This window comes from Olea europaea, chromosome 5 (assembly GCF_002742605.1).
Source record: "Olea europaea var. sylvestris chromosome 5, O_europaea_v1, whole genome shotgun sequence".
Taxonomy (NCBI): domain Eukaryota; kingdom Viridiplantae; phylum Streptophyta; class Magnoliopsida; order Lamiales; family Oleaceae; genus Olea; species Olea europaea.
The window spans coordinates 7,369,665-7,386,682 of record NC_036241.1 but is presented as its reverse complement, the minus strand read 5'-3'; the positions used below and the strand labels follow the sequence as shown (position 1 = coordinate 7,386,682).

The 17,018-nt window shown below is 34.1% G+C and overlaps 1 pseudogene; it reads left to right on the top strand.

Annotated features, from left to right (window-relative positions):
• Nucleotides 1–10,287: 10,287 nt before the first annotated feature.
• Nucleotides 10,288–14,635, top strand: LOC111394943 (annotated as a pseudogene).
• The last annotated feature ends 2,383 nt before the right edge of the window (nucleotides 14,636–17,018 follow it).

Here is a 17,018-nt window from a genome sequence, read left to right as displayed (position 1 = left end):
GGAATGATTGTACAAAGCGTGGGTCATAATTGCAACTCAACATCTGGAATTACATAAGCATTTTCAACTTGTATACACAGTTAACACACGCTTCAAGAACCTAAAAAGATAACGAAAATGAGTTGTCCTACCCAGCACCTTAGCTTCGGATCATGCAGTCCCTCACTGGGGACCAACATATCTGAGGCACTCTTGACATTATATATATTGTGCCTGCTAATATTTGGATTATAAAATTCTGAAATGATAGGAGTTTCACCTCTGGTAGCAAACATGTCTTCCATGTTCAATTGAACTTTCAAATCAGAAGTGTTATTTGACCTTTTAAGCTGATTTCTATTTTCACAAGGAAAAACAGAAGTAGCATGCTCAAGTTCATCAGCAATAGACCCTCTTGGAATAAACTTGCTTATTAAGATGCAGATCAGTAAACCCCGTATCTGGTTGAGGCTTTGGTGGTAACTGAATAAGTGCTTTATCTTCCATTCTTCTTGAAGTTTCAGGCTTTTGCATTGGTACTTCTATCACTAAATCCTTTCTAAGCATGGTATTGCTTTCTGGAATTTTTTCTTGTGCAACCTGAGGTCCTCTGGCAGTATTCTTCTAGAGTTTCTTTTTGTAGTTTCTTCCAATTGTCCACATGTTTTCAAGATTTTCAGGCATAAGAACTTCTGTTCTTCTCTGGGTTGCAGCCTCAAATACTCGAGCCCAGTCAGAAGATCGATAGTGGTCAGACTCATCCTGAATTGTATTTGATACATAACTTGAAGCATGACTCAATAATTCCTTTTTATCATCGAAACAGACACTTATCAATCCCTTTGTTGTGAGCAGTTACTTTTTTCCTCAAAGGAGATTCACTGCTTTGACCATGTGCAGCATTTTATGTGAGGAAGGCAATAGTGTCAAAGTAGGACGAACTAAGAGGATCAACGTTCCAAGCTTGGACAGAACTACCACAAAACCTCTTTGTAGTCAGGTCTTGACAATTCAATACAATTGATACCACTAAGTGATATTTAGAAAGCCCTTTCATTATTAATTAATACTTTCAGGACACTCTATTTTTTCAATAAACTAATTCAATATATAATTATTAAGTCAACATGCCTTTAAATCGAAAATGTGTTTGGCCAAATTATTATGTGTGACAAGTTCATGAATGAGATCTAATTTATAATATGGCTGTGTTTCACAATCAATCATACAACTTCATGTAGACGATGTACATTGTGAATTTCTTGTCCACGGGAGCCTACAAAAACCTTTAATCTAAGATGACTACATATTCTAAAAGCATTGTTAATTGAAAATTGAAAATTGAAAATTGCCCCCAAAAATCCTGCTTAATTCAACAATTGATGTCACCCACATCACTAAACCATGTTACAAATGAAGGCGCATTCATGAAAATTAGAAAACTAAGAATATGTGAAGACCGCCTGTACTGGTGAAAAACTAAATAAAGTTTAAATCATCTAATTACTTTGCAAATAACAAAATGCATTTATATGACTACTACGGGTAGAAAATGTAATCCTACTTAAACAATATAGAAATGACCACAACAGGCAGAAAATGTAGATGATTACATGAGGAGAGAAAATTTTAACATGTTCTACAACATTAAACATGGAAAACTAAAAATCCGAATACAAAATTACGTGAGCCATAAAAACAACCATCAACAAAGATATCATGTGAAAAACTTGTTCAACATCGATGATTTACTAGACATTCCAGATCAAAGGAATATAAACTAAAGGATAATATTGAGTCAATAGCTCAAAAAGGATCGTGAGCTCCCCTACAATATTGTTCAAAATAAGAAAGACCATAAAAGTTACTAGATACCGACGAAATCTACGCATGGATATAAACTAAAGGATAATACAGAGTCAATAGCTCAAAAAGGATCGAGAGCTCCCCTACAATATTGTTCAAAATAAGAAAGACCATAAAAGTTCCTAGATACTGACGAAATCTACGCATGGTCAGGATCTTGAATTACAAAGGAAGACGACTTTGTCTCTATGTTTTCCCTAGACAGTCATCAAATCATCCATCTTTTTTAGAAGTCTTGAAAGTTTCGATGTCCCATATTTGAAAACACAAAGAGACTTCCCGTACATTTTGTGGTACACTACAGGAAGCCGGATTAGAGGTAAACATCCCTCTGACAATTCAAGTAACTTTACGAGTTGTCTGCGCAAAACATTTAGATCCCTTCGTTGTACCTGGGTCAAGTCATTCTGGTCACTAAAAGCAAGTGCACCTGCTGAAACTTTGTCCAGGGTACATGTAAAAGTTTGTGATGTTGGAGTCATAGATTCTGATACTAAATTATCATTACATTCAAATGTAGAATCTGACATCACTGGAAACCGAGCAACATTTGCATGAGCCTGTGGCACAAATCCATGCCCACGAGCCACATTAGACCAATCCCATAGAAATCGACTTGCATTAGTCAGAGCCTACGAGACTCCCACCCTCGATGGAATAACAAGGATAATAGTGTATCCACGTTCACCTAGTACATTAAGTATAGGAGCAAAATCTCTCTCTCCTGAGATTAACAAGATTGTTGAGGGTGGGCGATTGTCGAGAGCAAAAGAGAACATGTCGGCCAAAATTTTCTTGTAGACAGCATCGTAGGGAACACCTACAAGTTTGACACCTATCCTCTGACACCCCTTTCTTAGTCGCCTTGGAAACACACTAAAATTTCCATATGCGGAAAACATGGTCACCGGTCCATTAATTTTAGGATGGGATTGTGAACTCATCTTGATGTTGCCAGCCACATCCTCAGGACACACATCACTTGGCACGACGCAGCTCTCAATGTCCCAAAAAATGGCAATAGGACCCTGTAAGAAGCTTTGGATTTTCCATGAGGAAGATTGACAAGAATTTATGTTAAAATTTGACATGCTATGATAACTTTTCAAATTGTCTATACTTTCGTTCATTGAGCATTTCACTGGAAACCAAGCAACATTTGCATTAGCCTGTGGCACAAATCCATGCCCACGAGCCACACTAGACCAGTCCCATATAAAATGACTTGCATTACTCAAAGCCGACGAGACTCCCACCCTGGATGGAATAACAAGGATAATAGTGTATCCACATTGACCTAGTATATGAAGTGCACGAGCAAAATATCTGTCTCCCGAGATTAACATGATTGATAAGGGCGGGCGATTGTCGAGAGCAAAAAGGAACAAGTCGAATGAAATTTTCTCAGAGGCAGCATCGTTGGGAACGTGTATGAGTCGAACACCTGTCCTGTGAATCCCCATTTCTAGTCGCCTCGACAATGCCCTAGAATCTCCATATGCTGAAAACATTTTCACTGGTCCATTAATTGTAGGATGGGCTTGTAAGCACATCCTAATGTTACAAGTAACATCCTCTGAACTCATATCACTTGGCACGGCGCAATTCTCAATGTCCCAAAAGATGGCAACAGGACCCCGTAAGGAGCTTCGGATTTTCCATGAGGAAGATTGACAGGAATTCATATTAAAATTTGACATGTTTTCTGAGTTATCTCCCAGTATCCTGATGGCAATGTGATATATTTGAGATAGCTGTTATCTAATAACCTTCAGCAATAACGTGCTTCCTGAAATCGAAGAAAATGATGTGAACAACTGAAAATAAGTTGAATATTTATAACAAAAAAAGAATATAGATTCCATATCAATTCACGGATAGAACTCTTATTATATTACCAAACTAATTTAAAATTACTACTCTAACAACTTTATCATGTAGTCAATGCTTCAAAGTCAGTAGTCTAAAGTGTGAGATAATTCCAAAAAATAAGGTTTTGTTTTTTAGTAAAAAGAGTAACTCTGAAAATCGTGTTTGGCAAAATAATACTTGAAGCTAGAATCTAGTTGATTCAATCAAAAAACCCCATCCGACAAAAAGTAGTCCAAAAACAGAATTAAAAAGGTAAAAGACTATTCCTAAAAACAGAACATGAATAGGGTTTTACAAATCACCAACCAACAGCAAACAAGATTGGTAAAACAAGAAAATTGCATAAAAATAGAATAAGATTAACCCTCAACAGAAGAAAACACAAACCAATGATTAACTCTACCATCGAAGATTAATACGTAAATATATATATATATATAGATATATAAAATAAATAAATAATAAAAATTGTTATTTAAATCCTCACAGACTAGCAAGGACGTATCTAGGTTCCACGTTCAGCTGGGGCGTTGACTTTGACTTTGACCGTCGATTATCAACCATCATATTGAAATTTGATTAAATAATATCAAAAATTGTTCGATATATATGTAAATGCACTAAAATGTTCAACACTCAAGTCTCAAGTCAATCAACACTCCAAGTTTCCAACATACTCAAGTCACCCAAGTGCTCAACACACTCAACTCAACTCTCAACACCGTTAATAGACAACAAAGGGTCGACAAATTGCAATTGCACAATCACAAATCAACAAATACAGTAGAAATTTCTTCAAATAATGCTACACCCTAATGTCCAGCTATACATTCTTAGAGGCAAGGTGAAGTCCCACTCTTTACTAAGGTGAAATCCCCTAAGAAATATTGTCCAGGCTGAAGGGACTTTACTATAAAAGAGTTGATGATAACAATAAAAGGGATATTTTGATAATCGAATAGAATGTTATTTGTTTGCTCCTATGCATCATAGAGTTTCCTTAATATGCTCATCAGCTTGCGCCATATGATAACAATGTGATCTTATTTTGATTTCTAATTATATGTACAGCACTACAGCTCCCTTCTGAAAAGAAGAAAAATATTTGGCTAAATTTTATGAATATCTTTCAAGGACGTCTTTAACTAAATTTCTTCATTTATTGGACAAAGTCTTGTCAAATTCAATGTCACATACATGCATTGAATAACTTTCCCACACACGGGCGAATCCAGGGTCAAAGTCCAGCTAGGGCAAAAGTTGACCGTCGACGATTGTAATAGTCCGATCATTTATGAAAATATGGTTACATAATACATACAACTCGTGTTAGATTACATGTAGTGTCAATCTATGTGAATTAATGGAAAATTTACGTATTTCCGGTAAACTTTAAAAGAGAACGAACGCTTCAAAGGCCTTACTATTACTATGCTACACTATGCACATTAAAAAAAAAAAAAGTTAAATTTTATATGTCATATTATTATACGTATAGATATACACGTAAAAATTGGAATAATCTTTCTGTAATCTACTGTTTTAGTGACGGGATTTGCCATATTCTTCCGGTCATAAGTTCCCCCTACCAACCTACAAACTACCGTGCTTAGTATCTTAATACGTGTTTAGCCTTAATTAAATGGATAATTAGTTTCAAACAGTGTGCTTACCCCCTATTTGGTAGGATTAAAATCTAAATATTAATATAAGTCAATATCAACAATTAATCTTAACCATATATTTTATAAAATCCACAACTTTTCAACAGCACATTTCATCGACTTTTACAAAATTTACTAAAAATTTGATTTTAAACCCACCAAACAAACCTTTAGTATGAAAATTACTTCATTGAATTTTATATAATATATGAATAAACCATGCAGTGTGGATTCCATAGCCATGCGCATTCCTATAATTTAGTTTGGATTATTTTAATCAGAGTAATGCTATATTACCATAATGATTTTATCAGAATCGTGCCAGATTAATACTTGGCAGCATTTCATTGATAGTTGGCCTAAAAATATTTTTCAATCATCCAATTACAATTTGCCAAATCATTCTGATAAAATGGCATAACTCTTTTAATTATGTTATACTTTTCTTTCAACTGAAGTTCTCTAAAAAAAAATTAAGAGCTTGTTGTGAGATTTATTTTAACTTTTTTTAATTTTTAGAGAATGTATGATTAAAAAGTATGAAAAGTTATGAATTTCATAAATGTATAGTTAAAAATGATTATGAGAAAAAAAAATTCAAATAATCTTTATGTTGTAATGGGCGAGATTGTTTAGAACTAAATTGAAATAAATTAATATTTTTTACCTTCTTAGTTATATTCGGAGTTTGACAATGTGCTTTGCGCCTTTAATAACTAAGAGAGGTCAACATTAATATGGAATGCATCAAAAATAAATAAATAAATAAATACTACTAAAGCAAAATAGATAATGTATATGAAAATTCTCTCCAATGCAACTTTTTATAGTCGACATCCCTTTGGCAAATTTTTTATGTATTCATACAAGAATTGAATTTGAAAAAATTAAAAAATTAAAAATTAAAAAAAAAATCAATAAAGCTCTCATAGAAAATGGAGCCGAAAATTCTTTTAAAGTCCAATCCCCATTTTCTTTTTCAGTTGGGCTTTGTTATACATTATGTATGACCACTGCAAATTAATAATATCTATTCTATAATAATTAAAAAAAAGGGTATCGATTTAGGCCAATGGGATAAGTTAATAATAGATTTATCGGAATGTCTGCATAAATCTATGGTCATAATTTACCATGAATAAATAATTTGACAAAAATACAATATAATTGACTATGATTTTATTTTTTTTTTAATTTTTTTGAAATACATCTCTGTGGTTTTTTATTGAAAATAAATTAATTGGATATCATTTATAATTTTTTTTTAGTGCACCTAGAAGCATTTGTGTTTATTTAAATATAATTATCTTTAACATGCTATGTTGAATAATTTGATGGAGTACAACAACATGCATATTTTATTTACTTAAGTATGTAGGCACGGCGAAATTAATTTTTTGATTAATTTAATTTATCTTTAGTTTATTAATACCTATTTATTCTATCAGAATAGTAGAATGATAATTTTATTTGATCAAATGTAGGTGTATTGAATCATTAATGCACTTATAACACTTATAAAAAATTGATTCTACATTGTTCCAATATTGTAAATTTATAGAGGTAACATTGTTCTTAGATTATCTTCGATATATTATGTGAATTGTCATCTAGTTGGCATACAAGAACAGGCATTCTTCACATCTACGCGACAATATCTTCTGAATAAATGGCTAAATTTAAATGTTATCCCCAATGAGTTTGGTCCATAAATCTAATTTCATCTCCATTATATATTGAATAGAAGAGAAAATAATAATAACAAGAGAGAAAAAGATGAGAAGGGAGTATATATATATATCAAGACCTCTCTCTACATCTAGACCAGTCTTTTCAAAATGTACGTCTTTTCTTTTCTTGTCACGGCAATTAGACTTTCACACTCTATAGCATCTCTATTGCAATATATAGATTGCAATCTAACAGGTTTTCTTGAACTTCAAATTTGGTGGGATCCCCAAATGTCAACATATCTCAAATCCTCTCGTGTTGAGCACAACATGGACATATCGAAAATCCAAGCTCAGATCTTCAAATAGCAAGAAATCACATTGATCTTATTAAAAGTACGTAAATTGTTCGTGTGTACAATAAGAAAGCACTCTTTCAGTGCCATTGCCTCCGCATCTTCTACTAAAAATCTTCAACATCATGTTTTCTATTTCTTTACTTATAACATTTCTCAATATTATAGGAGGCATATTTAACAGAAAAAAAGGAAATTATATATGGTATTTGACTGGTTCTTTATTCTTCTAATCGAACCGACTGGTCCAGTTGTAGCATTAGCAACATCAATTATTTTAACTCTAAAGAGTATTTTCTTTGGAAAGACAAAAAATAAAAGAGGAATGTTGACACTATAATAAAATTGCTTTCTTGGACCCTCAACTTCCAATAAATTGTAAAATGGCACCTAAGCTAATAAGATAAAGTTAGTAAAAAAGATGATATAATTGTCAAGACAAGAAAATGAATGGAGTTAGGCATCTTCATCATGCTTCCATCTTGTATAGATGAATTATACAAATTATAGAGCATGTTTGGTATAGCTTAAAACTCGATTAAAATCAATTTTTTGATCATTATTTCACTATTTTAACCTTCATTTTTGAATTTTTCCTCACAAGTAGGACCCACTTTATCTCTAAAAGTCAAAAAATTAATTAACAAAATCCCTACCAAACAAGCACACACTTACTTGTGCAATCATTTCTGTCATAATTATTTGCAATTTTTTATACTCTAATCATTTTCTTTTGAAAAGATAAAGGAACTATATCACAATTTACGACGACATTATGGCCGCTAAAATAACACCAAACAGCCACTGAAATTGCATAGATTTGCCGTCAAATTGTCCAAAGCTAGTTTGATATTGAATGCTACACTTGGGGCATTGGACTTTCTTAGACAACAAAAATATTTCGTAAACAAAACCTTTTACCAGCTACTTCATAATGTGTTCATCATGCTAAGTAATGGTTTAAACTTGGAGATGTTAGACTTTATTTTTGATCTATCATGTGTAGGTAAATAAACAACATATAGATTAAATGCGGAAAATGAAGAACAAGAACTAACGTCCGGCCATTGATGTTTGAATTGTAGAATTTCAGATTGTATTAGGTGCTCCTAAGCCTTCCAAACTTTTAGAGAGATGGTGTATGTGAAAGAGTCAAGATTTGGGACCAATACCACTACCTTCCTTTATAAACTTCCTACCATCAAAGAAGTTTAATTGAAGTGAATGGTTACCACAAGGTTGAGAAGTGGGTAGTTAAAAGAAAGTGGTCAATATCCTGTAATTAAGGGATATGTTGAACCATTTTAAAATTTTTTAAATTTCAAAATATTAACATTCTCCCACTTGATCCATACATTTCACTTGATATGATATCCAAAATCCATCAATTCTCACTCCCAAGAAACAAAAATGCATGAAACATGGCGATAGGTTCTCTAAATACGAGTATCATCTTCCCTGTATCAGAATGCATCATGTTTCTTAAATACTAGCCCATATTGCTTACTAAACAAACCATATGTTTATTCTAAGTCCAAATATCAATGACATTTCTCAAAATTAATGTGTACACAAGGAAATGGAGATTTTCCGACGAGAAAAGCCGGAAAAACTGTCGTCTGTGTCAGTTTTGGGAAAAACCCCAGTTGTTAATAGTCGGGTGTTTGACCCGACTGTTAACAGCTGGTTGGCCCAATTATCATGGGCTGACTGTTACAGTCGGCCCATGACTGTGTTTTGTTTCTGATTAATAGTGGGCCCATTATTTAGGCTGACTGCTTAGTCAGCCCATTGACTGTTAAGCGAGCTGGCTATTACGGTCGGCCCGCTGCCTTTAGTTTTTTTTATTATTTTTTACTTATATTTAAGAATTTCATTTTAAATAATTTTAATTATTAGTTTTTAATAAATAATAATTTATTTATTTGTCAAATTTAAATAAAATTTTTAATTTTAATTTTAAATTGAATATTTATTTTATTTCCTCACTTTTGATAAATAATAATTTTTCATTCTCGAATTTAATTAATTTTTATAATTGTAATGTTAAATAATTCTTTTAATTTTAAATTTTAATTTAATATTTAGTTTTATTAATAATTTTTTATAAATAATATTCTTTTCGTTAATCAAATTTCATTAATTTTTGTCATTGTAATTTTGAATAATTATTTAATTTTAAATTTAATTTTTATTTTTATTAATAGTTTTTTTATAAGGGTTGTGCATTGTGTACACATAGGCTTACACCCCCCTCACATGGAGGGAGGGCCCAAATGTAATATAATATTCGTGGGCCCCTTGCATGTGAGGGGATGTAAAGCCGTATGTACACCATAAGGTGTACACACAACATTTTCCTTTTTTTTTAGCCATATTTTCCACAAATGGAAGTAAAAGTCAAAATTTATATCATTATTTGAAGTGTAAACCGCGTATAAGCCATCTCCAAATCTACGCGTCTGCGGTAAAAGAAAAAAGCCGAGTTATGGAGATAGCAATGTATAAAGTATAAACAATAAAATTTTGCACATGAAAATTCGGTGTATTATCACGGACATTCTAAATTTCAACTACTTGGGACAAAATATATGTGAAATCAATACTATTGGTATTTCTTGTACAACAGGGGTATTCTTGTCATTTCAGAAAGTTTCATGACTCGTGTGATTTTCCCACTGGTAAACAATAGCAAGAGGAAAACGCAACCCGACCCATTACATAAAATGGTAGTCTCAACCAATAGGTAACAACATATCATTTCGTTGACGTCTCTTTTGTTCATACAAACTGCAAACACCTCATGAATGTGGATTTCATTCTGTTTCCAGTTCAGCAGTTCCTTCATCAATCAGTTAAGTTTCCAATATAAATTATGAACCCCTTTTCCGTGCATGCTTGTCTTCTTTCTTTCGAGTCGAGTTGCAGCAAGAACGTACGTCTTGAGAAATGTGGCATATTTGTGCCATTCTATCTGTTTTAGCAGTTGTGAGTGCTGAGGATCCTTACAGGTTCTTCACTTGGAACATCACCTAAGGAGACATCTACCCTTTAGGCATTGCTCAACAAGTTGGTTGGTTAATACATATACGAGACATGTTTGATAAGGCGGTTTATTAATCGAGTGAATTTTTAGTCATTTTCCATTGTATTGAATGTAAAATTGCGGGGAATTCTCATAAATGGCCAGTTTCCTAGACCGGATATATACGCTGTTACTAACGACAATCCCATTATCAATGTACACAATAAACTTGCCAGAACTGTTTCTTCTCTCATGGTTAGTATCTATCTCATCATCGAACAAATATCAAATTTTTCGATTTGTTAGGCATAATTCATACGTCCATTGTCCAAACTTAATTTGTTTCCCTCAGAACCTTACCTTGTTTTACATTACTATTATGAAATACATGATTTACTTTTCACTACTAGAAAACCTAAAACTAGAACAATTACAAATTATAACTCTAAAAGCAAGGGTTTGTCTACTTACACCGGAGTTTTTTTATTTGTCATGAGTCCCCCTCTTGTGAGAGGGTTTGTACACCGACCCCTGTGTACAACTAGAAAAACCCTAAAAGCAATCCCCAACTAGCTGTAATTTGCATCGATAGCAAGTAATTACCTCGTTATTTTTTGTATTTTCTTTGATTCCTTTGTTTCAAGCATCTAGGTAGAAAACAACGGTTATTATTATCATATATACATGTAGTATCTTTTTGTACTCTAATATTCAAAATAAATTTCTATAAATAAGGTAGCAACAATTTTCTTACTTCAATAAAAGATAAAAATTGCCTATCAAACTCTAATTCGAGGTGAGTGACAATTAATGGCCATCAATTTCTTCACATCCAAATGTGGCTTCACCTCCTATTAATTTGGTGCAATATATCAAACCTTAGCATAAAAAACCTTAGCATAAAAGTCCAAAAGTTTCATAATGCAGCACAGCAGATAGTACAACTATAACAACAAACAAAGTCGCAAATAGATTTAGGATCACTCATATAAATAATTTTTTTCTTTTTTAAATTTTTTTTCCCCATTTAGATGTGATTTTTGCTAGATCTAGGAGACGTAAAGCAAGCACAATTTTAAAAAAAATGCACATCAAATTGTTGGAATATATAAAAATGTTGAAAAGAAGAAATAAGTGACCTCCTACCCAAATGTTAATTCTACACTAAGTTGTAGCTGTAAAATCTTGAACTATATGTTTATAAATGGATTTATTTATTTATTATTATTTTTTTTTTGGGTTATTATACAGGAATGGAGTTCAGCAGAGGAAGAATTCATTCCAGGACGGAGTCTATGGAACAAATTGTCCCATTCCTCCCGGCAAGAACTTCACTTACAAAATCCAGGTCAAAGATCAAATAGGAAGCTTTTTCTATTTTCCATCTCTTGCATTTAATAAGGCTGCTGGTGGATTTGGATGAATTAGGATTCTCAATAGGCCGAGAATGCCGGTCCCATTCCCGGAGCCTGGTGGGGACTACACCGTCCTAATTGGAGACTGGTACAAAACAAATCACAAGGTACTTAAGATATCATTTGTTGGCGCCTTAGGTGCTCTCAGTAGGACTCTATTGTAGGTTTTGAAGTTGGCTGATTAGAAAAGGCAAAATTGATTGGTGGTAGACTCGTCAAAACGGTTCTTTCTTCCATATTTTGGACGACATTGGGTTCTTAAGAATCAGATTATTTTTTTCATCTAAATGACAACGAATTTCTTTTTCTGCTGTTTCAAAAAAACTTTTTGTGTTGATGCTTTTGAAAAATGTAATTCATTGAATCGCATAATCAAGAACCATTTATATGATGAAAACAAATTTATGATTTAATACTAAAATTGAAGGTACTCAAGGCTATTTTGGACTATGGTAAGAGGCTCAAGTTCCCTGACGGCATCCTAATCAACGGCCGTGGTCCCAACGGCGCATCATTTACCATTGAACCAGGTAGCAAATAGTGGTTGAGCTATTTTATCCGTGCATATCTATGATTTGAAATTCTGCTAAAATATGGGAGATATGAATGTGTTTTTTAAGAAAAACTTACAGGTTCAGGATATCAAATGTGGGACTGCAAAATTCACTTAACTTTCGCATTGAGGGACACAATATGAAGCTAGTTGAAGTTGAGGGGACTCACACTATCCAAACAATCTTGTCCTCTCTCAATGTGCACGTCGGTCAATCCTATTCTATGTTAGTTACTGTTGATTAGCACGCTAAAGACCACTATATAGCTATTTCCACGCGTTTCACAAGCCAGATCCTCACCTCTACTGCAGTTTTTCACTACAGCAACTCCAGAAAATCGGTGTCTGGACCACCACCAGGACGACCAACTACCGAAATTGATTGGTCACTGAACCAAGCTCGTTCCATCAAGTACAATCCACCATTATAAAATCATGAAATTGAGCGAGAAATGCATACCTTTGTATCATTAAAAAGATACAAATTCCATTAATGTTTCGATTATGAAAGAGAAAAAAGGCGAACAAACAAAATATGTTTTCATTTTCGAAGCAATGATTTTCGTTGCTCATTTTCCGTTACCGTTTTCAGGACTAACCTCACTGCAAGTGGTCCAAGACCGAACCCTCAAGGCTCATACCATTATGGTCAAATCAAAGTTTCCAGGACAATCAAAATAGCTAATTGAGCTGGTCTAGTCAATCACAAACAGCGTTATGCAGTTAATGGCGTATCATTCGTCCCAGTTGACATGCAGCTTAAACTTGCAGACTACTACAAGATTGGAGGGGTATTCCGCGTTGGAAGCATCCTTGACAATCCCAGAGGCCGAAGCATCCTTGACAATCCCAGAGGCCGAAGCATACACACTGACACATTAGTTATGGGAGCAGACCACAAAGCATTTATAGAGATAGTGTTCGAAAACCGTGAAAACATCGTCCAAAGCTGGCACCTCAATGGATATAATTTCTTCGCAGTTGGGTGTGTGCATAACTTTTCTCGTTCACAGTTAATCCATAACTCTGCAATTCCACATGAGACAAAGCGCTTGTTTGACAACCATTATTTGAAAGTTCTTTTTTCTACTTACTCATTTTCAACCACACATTCACACAATAAAATATTTTGCATGTAAACTCAAAACTTTTTCCTACATTTTAACCACACATTCTTCCAAAAATCACTATTCAAATATTGTTTCTTGCAAATTGTAGGGATGATTTTCACCGAACTCCAAGTACAAAACCGGGCTCAGTTTACCAATTCATCGACACCACCAAGGTTGAGACAACTCCAAAACCACCACCACCTTCGCCCCACTTCCGGTTGCTATAGGTTGGGGAGATGAAGTCCAATGATATGCCCATTAAAAATTAACCACAAAGGTCACAGTGAAGTGAAGCAAGAAGCCAAGAAGAAAGTCTCACAAAGAGAGAAAAATAGGCACGCTCCATGGAGGCCGAGAGGAAGATGGGATTAAATGCCAAGTAAATGTCCAAAATAGGTAAGTTAGGGTAGGGTTAAATTGTGGACCAAAACAAGGCTCGACTCAATTTAAGTGGGCTTCAAATTAATAATATAACCTTCCAAAGAAATGGGGCGAACCGTGAGCAACACTATTTAAAATAGGTTGCTTCGAACGGTCCATAAAAATGTGGATTGTGTTGTCTCGATAATTGTGTCGATGTACTAGTCAATCATATGGCCAAGGCCGATTGATAATAAAACTGAGGTTACATCATAGTTCGGGGAGGTCGTTTGACAACAAATTGCCTAACACAAATAATGACCATCGAGGGTCAAAAAATATATTTCGATTTTTCTATATGTGCAACGGATGTTTACTCAAGCAAAAATGTTAATTGCATTGCAGTATGGATGGCGGCCTGTGGACACCAAAGAGTCGAAAACAGCATAATCTTATAGATGCAGTTTCTTGATGCACAACACAGGTGAAAAATCAGATTCTAAATTCACTTTAAGCAAAATGTGTTTGAGCTTTGTGAAACCAACATTTGTACATCACAGGTTTATCCAAAGTCATGGACTGCGGTATATGTGGCACTCGACAATGTTGGAATGTGGAACTTAAGGGTCAGTTTTGGGCAAGGGAATACCTTGGACAACAATTTTACCTGTGAGTGTATACACCAGTCCAGTCAGTTAGGGATGAGTATCCTATTCCAACAAATGCCCTACTTTGTGGAAGAGCGAAGAATAGACACACATGAGCCACTGCCAAAAAGGATAAGAATTAATCAGCACTTGAAACTGAAGAATGACATCAATTTTAAAGTCAAAAAATGGTCACATTCTTTTTATCTCTTTAAAATAAAAATGCTCAAGAAAGGAAAAGTTTGCTAGTGTTAAATTCTTATACATCATTTCCTGCTTTAATAAATTAAGCATTTCTGTTTATAGTTTTCTAAAACTTGAAAAGTCTTCGAGTTTTGCTGTTTTATGGGAAATGAGGAAAAATGTTACATATTTCATTACATGCAAATTTTACGTCTAATGTTTCGTAACCGAAAACATTTGAAAATAAACAATCAAAAATGCAGGGAAGATTAATATTTAAAATATACGATAAACAAGTTATTGGACTGCCAGTTAATGGAAATTAGTCTGAAACGAACTTAAAAGTGAATATTGCGAACTGCAACGAAATATATAGAGAAAAAACTAAAAAGATACCTTTTGATCAGACCACGGTCTGCTGCATCCCATTTCTATCTGTAAAATGTGCTTGCATCATTATAATCAAATTCCAAGTGGTGAAACTTGAAATTCACAAAAAAGAGGTTAAATCACTTGCCTTTGTTTTGCTTGTCTTCTACACTTCCTTGTGTTCACCCCTTGGTCAGAAATTTAATTGCAAAGGAAGGAATTGGATAGCCACAATTTAATAACCAATTTAGAGATGATATACTACCAAAATCAAGCCACCACACTCTTGTATTTTTCTCTCTACATTGCCATACGAATTTGTATGCATTCGTTTTATATATATGGGAGTTATGGGTTGTGGAAAGTTGCGTTTCAAATTCAATTTCCTCAACTTCTCCCTCCAGTAATACTCTCATGTTATTTGGGTCGGGTTGGGTTAGCACACATGGGCAACCCGTCTTCTTCCAACATATCTCACTCTCATATGATGGATTTAACCTAATTCTAATATAATATCAATTAAAATTATTTCAGCATCTCCAAGTTCATATTGGTAAATAGATCGTGCTACCAGCGAGTTAATTTAAGGGCACAAAACACTATACACCTATTAGGAATGTATACCAGCTCTAGAAGAGGGAATGTATTTATCGCTATGCCTCAGACATATTTTGTAACACCATTTCGAGTATTTCCACCCCTCAATTGATCAAAAAACATACTCAACTTTCTAATCTTTATTGTATTCACACTTGTATCGTTAACTCAAACTATTAACATAATTGTTCGGCCAGTGAATACAAGTTGAGGTGCTAAATAAAATAGTCTTCCTTTCCTACTTGAATCCCATAATTTCAGGTCAATTACTTTCCTAGACATGTTCCATCAAACTAAGTCAACCATAATTATTGGTAACATGCTAAAGTAGCAAACATGGAAATAAAATTATGAGAAACAACCAAAAGTTATAAAGGTATATAAATGAGGTCAAATGTGCCTCAAACTCAGAGAATGAAGAAGTGGGGATCAATTATTTTGTTTCTCATTAGTCGCTAAAGCAAATGTGTTAAGATATTTTTTCTCTTTCTTAGGGCGTATGTCTAACCTTACAAATAAAATACATTGTAAATATCATAGTTCAGATATTCCTCGATATCTAATATGATGATGCAGGAGTATCCGAGTCAAGTGATGCTGATTTGTCAGATTGCACGATGATGGCGCTGAGATACCATGAGATGGCGGATCGGCGCAAAGATGGAAAGTAAATCACCATTATTTCCTTAATTGGGAGATTTTGACGCGTCTTTGGTAATTTGGCCATAACTTTGGCTACGGTTATCGGAATCGCTATTATGACCCCAATTCGGAAAGCTCTCTTCGGCGCGCACGTCATGGCCACCCAGCTTTGCTCGGTGGACGTCAATTTCAAGCCCAAAATCCACTGTTTTCCTTTCCAAAATTCAATTTTAAGTTATTTTTTACTATTTATGGTAATATTTAGTTTCCTTTTTTCTGTATGTTAGAGAACTCGAATTAAGCCAAATTTTTGGCAACTTACTTCTTTTACTTAATATTTTATTTTGGTATAATTTCGGGATTTTGCCATTTTTGGTAATTTTCCAATAATTTCGTATTTCGCAGCTATTTAACCCGGCTTGTGGGTTCGTTTTCAGCATTCTGCATTATTAATAATATTGAGTTGAATTCAGAGTATTTTCTCTGTTTTTTTGGGCATTTTCTATCGTTCTTTTCTTGCGAATCATCTGCTACAACAAGCCAATAGGATAATCATTATCCTATCCGGCATCAGTTGGTATCAGAGCGTCAGCATCTTCTTGGGAGATAAATTCCATCAGTTATAATGGTTGGTGGACGTGGTCGTGGTCGTCGAGGACAGGTTCCGATTGAGGAAGTCCAACACCGTGATCGTAATATTCAGGATGT